Below are 15,990 nucleotides of genomic sequence, written 5' to 3'. Positions count from 1 at the left end.
AGGTAGCACCTATATAGTAGTACAGTAGGGTGTTGGTGGGCTCACACTTTCCACCATTAATGTTGTGGTTAGAGTGGCTTATGGGTCTGATTTCTCCTCTCTATGGTTCACCAGTCTACGCTGGCCACGTAAGACACCTGTGTGGAGTTCTACTAGGCTTTCCCATTCCAGGTGCTGCTGTTCTAGACACGGGTATGGACTGTTTCATTCAGATATTTTTTTTTGCTGGGGGGGGGGAGGGGAAGTGTGGGAGGGTGACATCTTCATGCATACAGTGGTCATCTGGTCAGTTTGGTTACCATTTTGGCACTTAGATGCTTTCTGAGCACTATACAATAATATATTGCATGATTTAATATATTTTTAAGAACATGGTTTATGATTAAGTAAATTGGAAAAAAAGTTTCTGTTGAAAAATGAATAGTGTTCTGGGATTGAAGTATTGAGAGTAAATTAAACAAACTATACAGTGAATTTTGCTCCTATTTTTGAAGACGATGCCAGCATTAATACCATTTTTCAGCAGATGAAAGTCTGATGCCTAAAGTTAGGTGTGGGAATCAGTACCATGGTCTATACTATAAAAGGTGAGTGCCCTTTATAGAATGACAGCACTGAATATTTGTGTGTCCATTTGGAGCACCATTTAAAGAATTCCCCCTTGTTCCTTGGCATTGTACTACTACTAATAATCATTTTTAGAGCACTAGTAGACATACACAGCGCTGGACATCAAAACACAGAACATAAGCAATGCCTCTGCTGGGTCAGACCTGAGGTCCATCTTGCCCAGCAGTCCGCTCACGCGGCGGCCCAACAGGTCCAGGACCTGAGCAGTAATCCTCTATTTATACCCTTCTATTCCCTTTTCCAGCAGAAAAATGTCCAATCCTCTCTTAAATCCCAGTACTGTATTCTGCCCTATAACGTCCTCTGGAAGCGCATTCCAAGTGTCCACCACACGTTGGGTAAAGAAGAACTTCCTGGCATTTGTATAGAATCTGTCCCCTTTCAACTTTTCCGAATGGCCTCTTGTTCTTTTATTTTTTGAAAGTTTGAAGAATCTGTCCCTCTCTACTCTCTCTATGCCCCTGCTCAAAAGAGCTTACGATCTAGTCAAGACAAACAAACTGGACAAGAAGGTGCTTCAATACACAGTGCTCAGGTGGGGGAATTACAGAGGGAATAATATGACAGATATTGGTGCTTAGAAGGCGGCTTGGAGTTTGGAATTTAAATTATCTTCAAAGAAGTGGGCTTTGAGTCTGGATTTGAAAACTGCCCGAGACTGAGCCTGACATACTGAGTCAGGCAGATTGTTCTAGGGGCATACAGTGCAGCAGAGAAGGGATGGAGTCTGGAGATGGCTGTAGAGGAGAAGGGTACAGATAAGAGAGATTTACCCAACGAGCAGAGTGCCTGGGCAGTAAGAGGAGTTTGAACTGTATGTGGAAATGGATAGGAAGTCAATGAAGTGACTTGAGGAGAGGGGTAATGTGGGCTTAGTGACTGATGTAATATGAGGCGTGCAGTAGAAGTCTGCTCATATGCCTCCCATGTTTATGTCTACTTTGGAATTATATGCTTTAGGACAGGGGTGCCCAAAAGGTCGATTGCGATCGACCAGTAGATCGTAAGGGCAATGCGATCTACACAATCAACTCGCGTTGCCTTTGCGTTCTCCCTGCTTCCCCGATGTGCAAAAGCCAGGCCTGCCACCCCCTCACCCCACCCCCCGACTTCAATTCTGACATCGGAGAGGAAGTTCCGGGCCAGCCAATCGGTGCCTGGCTGGCCCGGAACTTCCTCTCTGATGCCAGAATTGGCGTTGGGGGGTGTGGAAGGGAACGCTTGTGCAATGGATGCACGGGCCTGGCTTTTACGCATCAGGGAAGCAGGGAGAATTTGGTGGCGGTGGCAGTTTGGGAGGGGGCAGGGAGAGAGAAAGACATGGAGCTTCATGCTTCCTGGAATTAAACAAGCGGCTGTTCCTCCATTGACCAACTAACAGTGCTGCCTTCTCTGTAGAGAGACTAGAGAGAAAGAAAGGCAAACAGAAAGAAAGGACGGACAGGGAGAGAGGAAGAAAAAGTCAGGGGAGGGAATGGAGTGTGTCGGGTGGCAGGGGGCAGGCAGGGAGAGAGGAAGAAAAAGTTGGACTCATGGAGGGACAGAGAGAGATGTTGGTTGGAATGAGGTCTGTAGGAGAGGAAGCATGCAGGAGGAAGAAAGATTGGATGCACAATCAGAAGAAGAAAGTGCAACCAGAGACTCGTGAAATCACCAGACAACAAAGGTAGGAAAAATGATTTTATTTTAAATTTAGTGATCAAAATGTGTCCGTTATGACAATTTATATCTGCTGTCTAACTTTTGCACTATGGCTCCCTTTTACTAAATTGCAATAGTGGGTTTTAGCGCAGGGAACCTATGAGCGTCGAGAGCAGCACGGGACATTCAGCACAGCTCCCTGCGCTAAAAAACACTATTGTGGTTTAGTAAAAGGGGAGGGGGTATATTTGTCTTTTTTTGTATAGTTGTTACTGAGGTGACATTGCATATTTTAAAGTCACCTGCCTTGACCCCTTTGACCCCCCCCCCCCCCGAATATAAATTATAAGTAACATTTTTTCTGTGTACAGTGTGCTTTTTAAATTTTTATTGTTGGTAGATCATTTTGACTTGGTTAAAAGAAGCTCGCAAGCCCAAAAAGTGTGGGCACCCCTGCTTTAGGACTTGGTGCTAATTTATAGAATAGCACCTGATGCACTTATGCATGAAAACGCCAATTAAAGCCACCTTCGATGCACATAAGTGGTGCAAAGCTCAAGGCACAAGTTTGTAGAATTACCTCAATCTCTATGAAGTCCCTAAAGAAGGCATTCTTCCCGGTTGCTCTTTATTTTTATATTTACATAATCAGAAGTGAATTCCAAAAGTCTGTATCTGACAGAGAAAGGTAATCACAGCTGAAAAAAAAAGAAACAGTTAAGAGGGAAGAGATTGGCACATTCTAGTTTAAGGTTGAATAATGCATCACTCACATTTATAGGATCTCACAGGGGCGGGGCATAACGACAGAGAAAGAAGCTACTATTTTGAGATCCCTTAAATCAGGGGTGTCAAAAGTCCCTCCTCGAGGGCCGCAATCCAATCGGGTTTTCAGGATTTCCCCAATGAATATGCATGAGATCTATCTGCATGCATTGCTTTCATTGTATGCCAATAGACCGCATGCATATTCACTGAGGAAATCCTGAAAACCCAACTGCAGCTCTCGAGGAGGGACTTTGACACCCCTGCCTTAAATAGTCCTATCATCAGTATGCTTATGTGCACAGACAGTAAAAAAATGTCAGGTACTGGGATAATTAGGGATCAGCAACTAGAGCAGGGATGGGCACCTCTGGTCCTTGAGGGCTGGAATCCAGTTGGGTTTTCAGGATTTCCCCAATGAAAATGCATTGAAAGCGGTGCATGCAAATAAATCTCTTGCATATTCATTGGGGAAATTCTGAAAACCTAACTGGATTCCAGCCCTCGAGAACTGGAGTTGCCCACCCCTGAACTTGAGTATACTGTTGGAATAATGTCTGGCTGACGGATTGTGGGGAGAGCATATGATTGACAGCAGTATGCAGATATGAGACAATTTAGCAGCGAGCCAGGTGGAAACGCTAACTTATTCCCACATTGTTAAAAGCATTCAGGAGAGAACAACTTATTGGACATAAAGGAGTCCTTTTACTAAGATGTGGGGAAATCTGGGCATAGCATATTCATATTGTGACCGGGCGTGGCCGATTGGACTTGTCCAGGGGCCAATACCCTAATTCACACAGACCACGGATGGGAAGGACTGCAATAAAGTTCTAAAAATAGTGCAAAACACTTGCCACAAATCTTTATTTCACCCCAGACTTGGTGCATTTAACTCAAGTTAGTAGCAATTCAAATGTAAGTTCAAAAAATACAAGCAAACAATAGTCCTTGCACAAAATACAAACAAAACCAATCTATTTGTTTCCTTTATTTGGTTTGTTGCCATCCACTGGCTTCTATGTCAGCCTTTTTAATGGTCTTCTCTGAGGCTCTCAGGCCTACACCTGCCAAATGGGGCTAGGCCCTTCCCGGCCCAACCACTGTTTTCGACCAGATTCTGCTATGACTTCTTGTCAGTCCTTTTGCTGGGGAAAATCCACCTTGGGGTTTTATTAACCAAAATACCCCCAGAGGTGTTGGGATCTGTACTGGCCCTGTAGATTTTGGTATAAACCCCCCCCCCAACAAAAATCCCACTAGATTTTGAATAAAGAGTTCTTCAGTGTCGTTTGACCAGCAGTGCCTTAGGTAACCAAATTTCATGCACTGTCCCAAACAGTATCACAGAAAAACAAACTCAGTCCTGCTTGGATTTAGGCTGTGAAAGTGCAATGCAACAAAGGGGCAAAAAAAAACCTTCTTTAAGCCAGAGGCTTTAAATAATACAGTCCGTCTAGTCTGGAATCATTCACCAACAATTTCCTCTTGATAAACTCCAAACTTTTTCTACTGTTCCTTAGCTCCACTCCATTAAATCAGGGTCAGCAGCGTACAAAAAATCCTTACTAATTTCTGCCAATCTGTGAGTTCATTCATTTCTATATAATTTTCATTTGTGTAGGAGTCCTCAACAAAACCTTCCCAATCCTAAGGTCCTACCTGCATTTCTGGTTCCCTTCTCTCTCCCTGCTGGGTTCTTCCTGTGTGGCTGTCTGCAACTAGGAACCCCACCCATTTCTCTCTCAGTGGCTAACTGCCTGTGCTGGAGTACAGGTGTGCTCTTAGTTCTGGCTAATTCTGAGCTCAGGTGTTTGTTGAGCTGACTCAAAACTAGTTCTGGATTTGCTAGGCAATGGAACAATTCCAGTCCTGGCTTTAGGAATTCTCTGCCCTCGGCCTGATGGGATTTGTAGTCCTGTTACCTTGCTTTTCACTTGCTGCTTAGAAAAAGGTAAACAGGCAGGAGGAGTCTCTACCTCCTTTTGTGTATAAGGCTCTGGTGCACTTCTGTTTCCTAGCAGAGAAGGTCTGGCTCTTTCTCTCTCCCTGCTGGGTTCCTCCTGTGTGGCTGCCTGCAACTAGAAACCCCACCCATTTCTCTCTCAGTGGCTAACTGCCTGTGCTGGAGTACAGGTGTGCTCTTAGTTCTGGCTAATTCTGAGCTCAGGCGCTTGTTGAGCTGGCTCAAAACCAGTTCTGGATTTGCTAGGCCAGGGGTCCCCAAAGTCCCTTCTTGAGGGCCAAATCCAGTCGGGTTTTCAGGATTTCTCCAATGAATATGCATTGAAAGCAGTGCATGCACATAGATCTCATGCATATTCATTGGGGAAATCCTAAAGACCCGACTGGATTCGGCCCCACTGGAACTATGCCAGTCCTGGCTTTAGGAATTCTCTGCCCTCGGCCTGATGGGATTTGTAGTCCTGTTACCTCGCTTTTCACTTGCTACTTAGAAAAAGGTGAACTGGCATGAGGAATCTCTACCTGTTTCTGTGCACTGCTATGAAAAGGCATTTTCTTTCTTCACAGTGTCCTAGCAGGAATTTCAGGTTTATCTACAGATTGTGTTGGTTGCTACGGCACCTCTCCGGCACTAATTACGTGCACTCACCTTGTGCAGCTTCCACATGGCCCCTGGAATGTTTGCCCAACTCCAGGCACTGGTAGCAGACGGGCATCTTGCACTGCACGCAGTACATGCTGTGGTTCTCCAGCTCATGGTCCGTGCAGGTGGCGATCTTGCGGGGGCTCAGCCTGTGGCTCACCCGGCCATGAGCGGGGGTCACCAGATGGTGCTTAGACAGTGGCCTGCGAGACAGGTGGCAGGGCTCGCAGTAGAAGACATCACACAAATAAAGCTTAACGTGGTATAAACCAGCCTTCTTTTCTTTGCAGCTCTAATACTATTGCATTAATTTTTTTGCATCCAAAAAGGTTCGAAGCTACTCTGGCTCAACAAATACATGTTTTATCTGACATTTACATGGATAGGATAACAAGAAATTTGCTCCCATTTTTACAGCTTCTTCCCTCATAACTAGAAGCAACTTTCTGTGGTCCTGTGTTATTTTAGTAATATCTGGGAAAATTCTAATTTTTTGACCCATAAAATGACTATGGGAAAATCGAAAAAAGGCCTTCATAATTAAATTCAGGTCCAGCTCAAAAACCAGTGAAATAACTGATGTTCCTCTGTATTCGATTTCCTTCTGAGAATTTTCTAATACGATTCACACAGTTTGTATACAGCACAGACAGCTGAAGAATAGATCTTCAGAGCCCTATGCAAGTGTCCCCCTGATAGTCATAACAGCATGAACACAATACAGATAGCTGGAAAGCAGATTTTCAACAGAGTCTCATGCGGCCGTCACACATCTAGAAGTTGTAAGAATGTGGTACACAAGTATGACAAATGAAATGATACATGTAGAGAATGAATGGAATAGGTAGCTGAAGGCAGTAGAGAGGGTGCTGCAGGGCAGGAATGAGGTGCATTGGCAGAGGTCTGTGTATGAGGGTCTCCGTACCAGGGAAGGAGTGAGATGCATTGGCAGAAGAATCTCTTTGTCTGTGTGAGGGTCTCAGAACTGGAACAACAGAGCAGAAAGGAGGTGCGTTGGCAGAGCAAGTATACTAGAATAGGAGGAGATGCTTTGGAAGAACTCTGTGTGTGTGAGAGAGGGTCTTGGCACTGGTGATGTTGCGGGGCAGGAGCGAGGTCCATTAATAGAGTTCTGTGTTGAGGGCGGGGGAGGCTCCATTCACATCTCACTTGCCCCTAAGCTGATTTTTGACTGCCTTCTCTTCCTGCTCTGATCTTTATTCCTCCCAGCATGATATAAGCTCTCCCTCCTATTAGAGCTTTTAACTGCTTCCATCAGTTTCTGGAGCTAGTGGACCCTATGAGACTCTGGAGTCCTGTACAGTTCAGAGTTATTGTTTATTCTGAACTTATTTGTAAAAGGAGAGAAGGGACCCCGGATATACAGTTTATTGAAGGGACATAGAAAGAGGGAAGATGTCATATGGAAGAGAGAGAGGGTGGACGGTAGATGGAAGGGGCAGAGGGAGTGTGGGCAGTAGATGGAAGGGATAGAGAGAGAGGGCAGAAGCTGGGTGGAAGGGGCAAAGAGAGGGCAGATGTTGCATGGAAGGGAGAGAGGACAAGCGCTGTATAGAAAGAAGAGAGAGAAGATGATTAAAGCAGAAACGACAAAAGGTAGAAAGATTTGTTTTGTTGCTTTACTTAGAATCAAGTAGTATTGTAACTGTATTGATAAAAGTTTATAAATAGGAAGTGGAAATAAGGCAATTTATTGGACTACACCCCTTTCCTTGGGACAGAATAGCATAACAGCAGTATACTGTACTGTTCTGAAGAAAGATTTGGCCTCTGAAAGCTAATTGATAAATGGATTAGTCCAATAAAATGGTATTTTGTTATTTCTCATTATTTGTTTTATTTTTATTTGTTAATTTGTAAAGTGGTGATTGTTATGTATCAGCTTTTCAAATTTACATCTACTGTCTTTATATTTTGCACAGTATTAGGGGACATGTGTCACTGTTGTTGTGGTGTTGCATTGTATGCAGAGTCTGGTTTCTTGGCGATTCAGTTTAACTTTTGTCTACATATTTCTATTTTTAGTTTGTGTTTATCCCATATTGGGCAAGGGTGTATTTCTATTCTGTGTGTATGAAAAGGACATAGTTTTCAGTTGGCATTAACTGCAGGATCAATTGACTGTGCGGGATCTGGCTTGTTTAGTTTTATAATGTATGTGTTGGTGTTCTAGTGCTCACTGCAGTGTTTAAGATGCTGCCTTTTCCTAGGTACACTCTTGTTGTGCGATATGTGGATTGTTACTAAAAATATATTTTTCATATAGATGGGGGGGGGGGGGTCAAAAAATGATGGGCCCCAGGTGTCACATATGCTAGGTACGCCACTGCATCACTGCCGCCTCCTTGGGGATCTTCACGCAGAGCTAGCACTTGAGTGTTTTAAAGGTGAGACACTGACTAGGGGGGAAGCCCGTCATTTGAGGAAGACAGTCGGGTGCCCGGCTAAAAGACGCTAGGGAGAACACTGCAGGCCACTAAAGTTTTATCTATGTACATACTACATATTAACCCTTTAATTGTCAGATGGTGAAACGGCTGCTTTATGTAACTTGATGTTGAATAGAGAATGACATGGGGACAAATTTGTCCCCATTCCCGTAGGAACTCAGTTTCCCTGTCTCATCCTCACAAGTTTTGTCGCTGTTCCTGTCCCATTCCTGTAAGCTTTGCCTTAACAGCATAAGCCTCGAACACATATGATTTCAAAGTTTTTGAGGCTTGAGCAGATGAGGACAGAACTTGCAGAAATGGGGCAGGTGCAGGAAAAGAACTTGCTGGGACGGGAAAATGAGTTCCCTCGGCGACGGGAAAAAGTTTGTCCCCGTGTCATTCTCTAATGTTGAATGAGTGCAACAGTGCCAAGTAACAGGCATTTGGAGATGCAGATCTCCCATAAGAGCCATATAAGACACATGTAAATCTCTATCATATCCCCTCTAAGCCTCCTCTTCTCAAGGGAAAAGAGTCCCAGTTTTTCCAATCTCTCAGCGTATGAAAGGTTTTCCAAACCTTTTATCAGACGTGTCGCTCTCCAAGAGAGTTCAGAGGAGAACGACACGTCTGATATAAGGCTTGGAAAACCTTTCATACGCTGAGAGATTGGAAAAACTGGGACTCTTTTCCCTTGAGAAGAGGAGGCTTAGAGGGGATATGATAGAGACTTACAAGATCATGAAGGGCATAGAGAGAGTGGAGAGGGACAGATTCTTCAAACTTTCGAAAAATAAAAGAACAAGAGGGCATTCGGAAAAGTTGAAAGGGGACAGATTCAAAACGAATGCTAGGAAGTTCTTCTTTACCTAACGTGTGGTGGACACCTGGAATGCACTTCCAGAGGGCGTAATAGGGCAGAGTACGGTACTGGGGTTCAAGAAAGGATTGGACAATTTCCTGCTGGAAAAGGAGATAGAGGGGTATAGATAGAGGATTACTGCATAGGTCCTGAACCTGTTGGGCCGCCGCGTGAGAGGACTGCTGGGCACGATGGACCTCAGGTCTGACCCAGCAGAGACATTGCTTATGTTCATATGTTCTTATGTTGCTTCTGAGCAACAATGCCAAATAAAAGGTTAAAGAATTTTACCATATTTTCTATATTTTTATTAATTCTACATTCCTATAGTGAAATTAATAAAATTCCTTTGCAGGTGACACATCCTATGAAAAAGTTATTTCAGTAATAAAATTCTAAACATATGGATCAGTTAAAAATTAAGGTGCATGATTTCTAACATTGGTAAAATTTTGCAGCTATTTTAAAAGGCTGTAGGTGCATCCGCAATAAAAAAAGTTTCCACACTTTCATATTTTTGCGGGAAATGGTTGGATCGGGAGAAGTGGTAAGATGGCGTCATAAAATGTCATGTGACCAGCCAGCAAGGCAAAACAGGGTGATTATATGGACATGCGATATAATTTGCTTTTGAGAGATTTAATAAAATAAAACTGCGGAATTTCTTGAAGATCCCTGATACATCAGCTACTGCGTGCAGTAAAATGACCGCACGTGAACGGCTATGCGCAGCCCATGCCCATTACTTATCCATAACCCACCCATTTCCTGGTTTTCCTGGTGTATAGTTAGCGCGTGAATTAAAGTGCATTGCCATGCGGTAACATTTGCAGCGCTTTGGTGCTATTATCATTTGCTTATGTGCAGGGTAATTGCTTTCTGTGCTTTCATAAACAGGTCCCCCCTTAAACCCGTTCTGAGCTCTTTGGGGACAACGGGATAGAAAATGAATTAAGGGGTCCTTTTATTAAGGAGCTAAACGCGAGCTAAATGCTAAGGTGCCCATGGAATATTATGGAAGCCTTAGCATTTATCGCGCACTAATATTTCACATGCACTAAATCGGATTAGTGTGCCTTAATAAAAGGACCCCTTAATTCATTTTCTATCCCGTTGTCCCCAAAGAGCTCAGAACGGGTTACGTGTTTAAGGGGGGACCTGTTTATGAAAGCACAGAAAGCAATTACCCTGCACATAAGCAAATGATAATAGCACCAAAGCGCTGTAAATGTTACCGCATGGCAATGCACTTTAATTCACGCGCTAACTATACACCAGGAAAACCAGGAAATGGGTGGGTTATGGATAAGTAATGGGCATGGGCTGCGCATTGCCGTTCACGTGCGGAGGTCATAATGCCATTGTACAGAACCATGGTGAGACCTCATCTGGAGTACTGTGTGCAATTCTGGAGGCCACACTACCGTAAGGACGTACTGAGCGTTGAGTCGGTTCAGCGCATGGCCACTAGGATGATCTTGGGGCTTAAGGATTTCTCATACGAGGACAGGCTGCACAGATTGTGGCTATACTCTCTCGAAGAGCGTAGGGAGAGGGGAGACATGATTGAGACATTTAAGTACATCACTGGCCGCATAGAGGTGGAAGACATTTTCTCTTTCAAGGGTCCGTCAGCCACAAGAGGACATCCGCTGAGAATCAGGGGCGGGAAATTTCATGGGGATACCAGGAAGTACTTCTTCACAGAAAGAGTGGTAGACCATTGGAACAAACTCCCAGAGCAGGTGATCGCGGCCAGCAGCATACAAGATTTTAAGAATAAATGGGATGCCCACGTCGGATCTTTACGAGGGCAGTGTAGAGGTGATGCCACCTGTGAGCGACCCCTTAGGAGGTTGTTAGGGGAGGGTTAATGGAGTGGGCAGACTTGATGGGCTATGGCCCTTTTCTGCTGTCATCTTCTATGTTTCTATCTTAATAAAAAAAATCTCAAACAGATATCAGGAAAATACAATCCTAAATAGTCCATCCTCTCTTTTAAGGAGTGACACTGGTTCTGGTTTATCTTCCTGGAAGGACCAGTGTAAGATTATAATTATGTATGTTATCCGTTCGGAGCTCAACATTCAACATGGTTTAAGCAAGCAGGAGAGGTTGGTAACATAATAACATAGTAGATGACGGCAGATAAAGACCCGAATGGTCCATCCAGTCTGCCCAACCTGATTCAATTTAAATTTTTTAATTTTTTCTTCTTAGCTATTTCTGGGCAAGAATCCAAAGCTTTACCCTGTACTGTGCTTGGGTTCCAACTGCCGAAATCTCTGTTAAGACTTACTCCAGCCCATCTACACCCTCCCAGCCATTGAAGCCCTCCCCAGCCCATCCTCCACCAAACGGCCATATACAGACACAGACCGTGCAAGTCTGCCCAGTACTGGCCTTAGTTCAATATTTAATATTATTTTCTGATTCTAAATCCTCTGTGTTCATCCCATGCTTCTTTGAACTCAGTCACAGTTTTGCTCTCCACCACCTCTCTCGGGAGCGCATTCCAGGCATCCACCACCCTCTCCGTAAAGTAGAATTTCCTAACATTGCCTTTGAATCTACCACCCCTCAATCTCAAATTATGTCCTCTGGTTTTACCATTTTCCTTTCTCTGGAAAAGATTTTGTTCTTCGTTAATACCCTTCAAGTATTTGAACATCTGAATTATATCTCCCTTGTCCCTCCTTTCCTCTAGGGTATACATATTCAGGGCTTCCAGTCTCTCCTCATACGTCTTCTGGCGCAAGCCTCCTATCATTTTCGTCGCCCTCCTCTGGACCACCTCAAGTCTTCTTACGTCCTTCGTCAGATACGGTCTCCAAAATTGAACACAATACTCCAAGTGGTTGGTGAAGAAAGATGAGGTTTTGTGGGGGCAGGGCATAATGGGGTGGGTTTGGAGGCGGTATAAGATGTGGCTGGGGGCAGAAAGGGGCGGGGCCATATGTCCAGGTTTCTACTTCTGAAAATCTGGTAACCCTAGTCTTGGTTTCTCTGTTAGCCAGTCTGTTTTTCAGGCTACCCACAATTCATCTGCATGAGATAGATTTGCTTACAAATGCAAATCCATCTCATTGTGGACATCCTGAAGCCCTGACTGGGTATGGGTGTCCTGAGGACTGGGTTGAGAACCCTTTATCAAACCAGCAACCCACTTCTACTACCAAACCTGGTCCCGGAGGCACCCCCCCCCTGTCAATTTTTCAGGATATTTATAAGGAATGTTCACAAGAGAGATTTGCATGCAGTGGAGGTAGTGCATGCAAATCTCTCATGATTAGTCATTGTATAAATTCTGAAAACCTGACTGGGGGGGGGGTTGGGAATCATTGCTCTAGACCAGGGGCATTCAACCTTCGCCAGGTCAGGTTTTCAGGATTTCCCAAATGAATATGCACGAGATCTATTTGCCTACGATGGGAGCAGTGCATGCAAATAGATCTCATGCAAATTCATTGGGAAAATCCTGAGAACCCGACTGGATCGTGGCCCTCGAGGACCAACGTTGGACCACCCTGCTCTAGCCAGAAGCTCTCTCTCCCTTTGCAAATTTTGTTAACAGTAAAAATTGATTTCTTCTTGCAAGGACTGTAGACAAACCCCCAAATTTTAGAGGTGCAGAGGCTGTTTCTATTAAAATGACATGTCTAATTTGTAGCTATTATGATGAATCAGGCAAAATGTATGCACAATGACCTGAGCAGTCACTCCTTTGCTTTCTTCTGATGACATTATAGAAGATCAATTATTTATGACATCATTAGGTTCTGACTTCCCAGCTGTGATCCATTTCCATCCATTAAGGCATTATCCATTGCAGCATTACATGCATCATGAATGAAATATTGATTTCCTGTATAAATTGCTTTACAGTATTTTCATAAATATTCCCTTAAAATCAGATTTCTTTCAAACTACATTTTATTTTATGACAATATTAAACTTACCATCACATCTAGATTTTTTTTTTATTATTTACTTGCATATGAAAGAGAGAGATCAAATTATATAAGTACTTTAGATACTGGTTCCTGTAGAAAGCAAACATTACTCATCTTTTAAGGTAGAGAGAACGAGAGGGTACTCTCTGAAGTTAAAAGGGGATAGATTCTGTACAAACGTAAGGAAGTTCTTTCTTCACCCAGAGAGTGGTAGAAAACTGGAACGCTCTTCCGGAGGCTGTTATAGGGGAAAACACCCTCCAGGGACTCAAGACAAAGTTAGACAAGTTCCTGCTGAACCGGAACGTACACAGGTAGGGCTGATCTCAGTTAGGGCGCTGGATTTTGACCTAAGAGCTGCTGTGTGAGCGGAGTGCTGGGCACGATGGACCACTGCTCTAACCCAGCAGCGGCAATTCCTATGTTCTTATCTACTTAAAGAGAAGTTATAAATGTTAATTAGGGAATGTACTACCTGTTTATAAGAATTTAGCTCTGTGCAATACTCAAGAACAGACACTTAAAGCATTTGAGAGGAGCTAGAATTTTATTTTTACAGTTCAAATTTATTTATAAAATTAGGCAGTAAATGCAGTTACTATTTAGGGATCTTTACACAAGGGAATTGTGCTATGATATATAACATTGTCATAGAAGCAGAATGATTAATTTAAGTTGGATTGCCCTTCCTGGAATAATTCTTCAGTTGCAGCACATGGCCTGTAGAGGGGATATTGCAGGAAGATGTGGAGCAGAAGGTCCAGTGATGATCAAAAGAGAGAAAGCCTAGGTGATTCTCCCTCTTTTATGGACTCTGGGAGATTGAAGTCCCGTCCAATTAGCAAGGCAGGAGCCACATCCAATCCCAAGGCAGAACTAATGTCCAATCCCAAATCAGAATTTCATTTCAAACTTGTTTTCTGTTCCTGTCTGTATGAGGTCATTTGATTTGCTTTTTGGCTGGGCATGGCCTGATTGAATTTTAATAGTGTATTTGCTAAGTATTGCTAAAGTTAAAGACAGGCATTGTTTTGAAATTGCAGGTGAATAGTCATCCTTTCGGTCCTTTGATTTCTAAGCACTATTCATGCAGACTGGGGTAGTTAACCCTGCTGTACTTTCTTTTATGGTGCATATTTTGCAGAGAAAAGTTCTGAATAGATACTTTGTCAGCACCCAGCCATACCTTTATTATCCACTGAAAGGAACACTTAACTCCTGTTGAAGGCAGATAGCCAGTGTCTCAGAGTTCCAGGTCAGAAAACGTATTTTATTTCAAGCCATATTTTATAATTCTAAATGCAGTAAAAATTAATCATATCATGCTGCAGGATGATATTGAATCCGCCAATACGGTGGACAGTAGCTGATTTAGCTTATTTAGGGATCCTCTGTGTCTATCCCATGCATTTTTGAATCCCTTCACTGTTTTTGTCTCCACCAGGAGAGATTTCAGGGCATCCACCACCCTCTCTGTGAAAAAGTAGTTCCTGAAATTACTCCTAGATCTACCACCCCGCAACCTCAATTTATATTGTGTAGTTTCACTGCTCCCATTACACATACTTTTATATATACAGTGGAACCTTGGTTTATGAGCATAATTCGTTCCAGAAGTATGCTCGTAAACCAAATTGCTTGTATATCAAAGCGAGGTTCCCCATAGGAAGTAAGGGAAACTCGCTTTGATCTGTTCCACCTCATCTCCCCCCCCCCAAGAGGCTACCGGCGCTGCTCCATTCCCCCCCCCTCCTTGAGGCCACCGATGCTGCTCCATACCCTCCTCCCACAATCCAGCATCCCCCTCTGCAAACCGGCATCCTCCCCCCCGCTCACGTCGCCCCCCCCTACCCCCGCGATTCTACATCCCGAGCACTGAAACGAAATCCCTTACTCCGATTGGGCACCAGAACCAACGCATAGGACATGCCGGTGCCCGAAGATCCTCCCTCTTCTGGGCTGGGTGGTGCATCAAAGAAGATCCTCCCTGTTGCCTGTGCTGGGCTGGACTGGGCTTTGAACATTTGCACATTCTCAAAGCCTTCTGATCTCGCTCTCTCCGAGATTCTGAATCTGAGAATCTCGGAGAGAGCGAGATTAGAAGGCTTTGAGCATGCACAAATCCTCAAAGCCCAGTCCAGCACAGGCAACAGGGAGGATCTCCTTTGACGCACCGCCCAGCCCAGAAGAGGGAGGATCTTCGGCCACCAGCATGTCCTATGCGTTGGTGCTGGTGCCGGTGCCCAATCGGGGAAGGGATTTCGTTCAGTGCTCGGGGGGGGGGGGGGGGGGATATAGAATCACAGGGGAGGGGACGACGCGAGCAGGGGGGGATGCCCGATTGCTGGGGGGGGGGGATGCCGGTCACAGGGGATGGCGCTCGTAAATCAAGTCAAACTCGGTTTCCGAGGTGCCGATTTTGCAAATGTTTTGCTCATCTTACAAAACACTCGCGAACTGGTGCACTTGTAAACCGAGGTTTGACTGCAATAGGAAATTGCTGAACATCCTATTTAAATCTGGACCTATGCTTGCGGGCTCACTGCTAGAGCTGCTGCCTCCAGTGGCATAGTGAGGGTGAGAGGTGCCTGTCTCCCAACCTCATCTCCACCCCCATGCTCTTTCCCAATCCAGCATGCTGTGTGCGGCCCCCCCCTTCCCCCGTACCTCTAGTTGTTCACTGCAGTGAGCAACATGAACTCAAACATGCTCCTCGCAGCCCCGTCAGCTCTCCCTCTGATGTCCGGAAGTGACATCGGCCGGAGCCATGGAATCGAGGGTGCTATACTCACATGGATTAAAAACTGGTTGACAGATAGGAAACAGAGAGTGGGGGTGAATAGACAATACTGGACTGGAAAAGCGTCACGAGTGCCGCAAGGTTCGGTGCTCGGGCCTGTGCTCTTCAACATATTTATAAATGACCTAGAAATTGGCACAAGTGAGGTGATTTTATTTGCGAAGTTATTCAGAGTAGTGAGGACACAGAAGGATTGCGAAGACCTACAAAGAGACATAAACACACTCGAAGAATGGGCCGCAAAATGGCAAATGAGATTCAACGTGGATAAGTGC

General features: G+C 44.4%; 1 long non-coding RNA gene across 1 annotated transcript in view; it reads right to left on the bottom strand.

Moving 5' to 3' along the window:
• LOC117348073 overlaps positions 1 to 4,994 on the bottom strand; it is a 50,676-nt gene extending 45,682 nt beyond the window's left edge. Inside the window, exons 1-2 of the long non-coding RNA XR_004536907.1 lie at positions 4,702 to 4,994; positions 2,852 to 2,969 (exon numbers count right to left, since the gene is read on the bottom strand). This is a non-coding gene — a long non-coding RNA (uncharacterized LOC117348073). The remainder of the gene's footprint in view (positions 1 to 2,851; positions 2,970 to 4,701) is intronic.
• Positions 4,995 to 15,990: the final 10,996 nt, after the last annotated feature.

This window comes from Geotrypetes seraphini, chromosome 14, assembly GCF_902459505.1.
Source record: "Geotrypetes seraphini chromosome 14, aGeoSer1.1, whole genome shotgun sequence".
NCBI lineage: Eukaryota > Metazoa > Chordata > Amphibia > Gymnophiona > Dermophiidae > Geotrypetes > Geotrypetes seraphini.
This window is presented reverse-complemented; position numbering and strand designations above follow the sequence as displayed.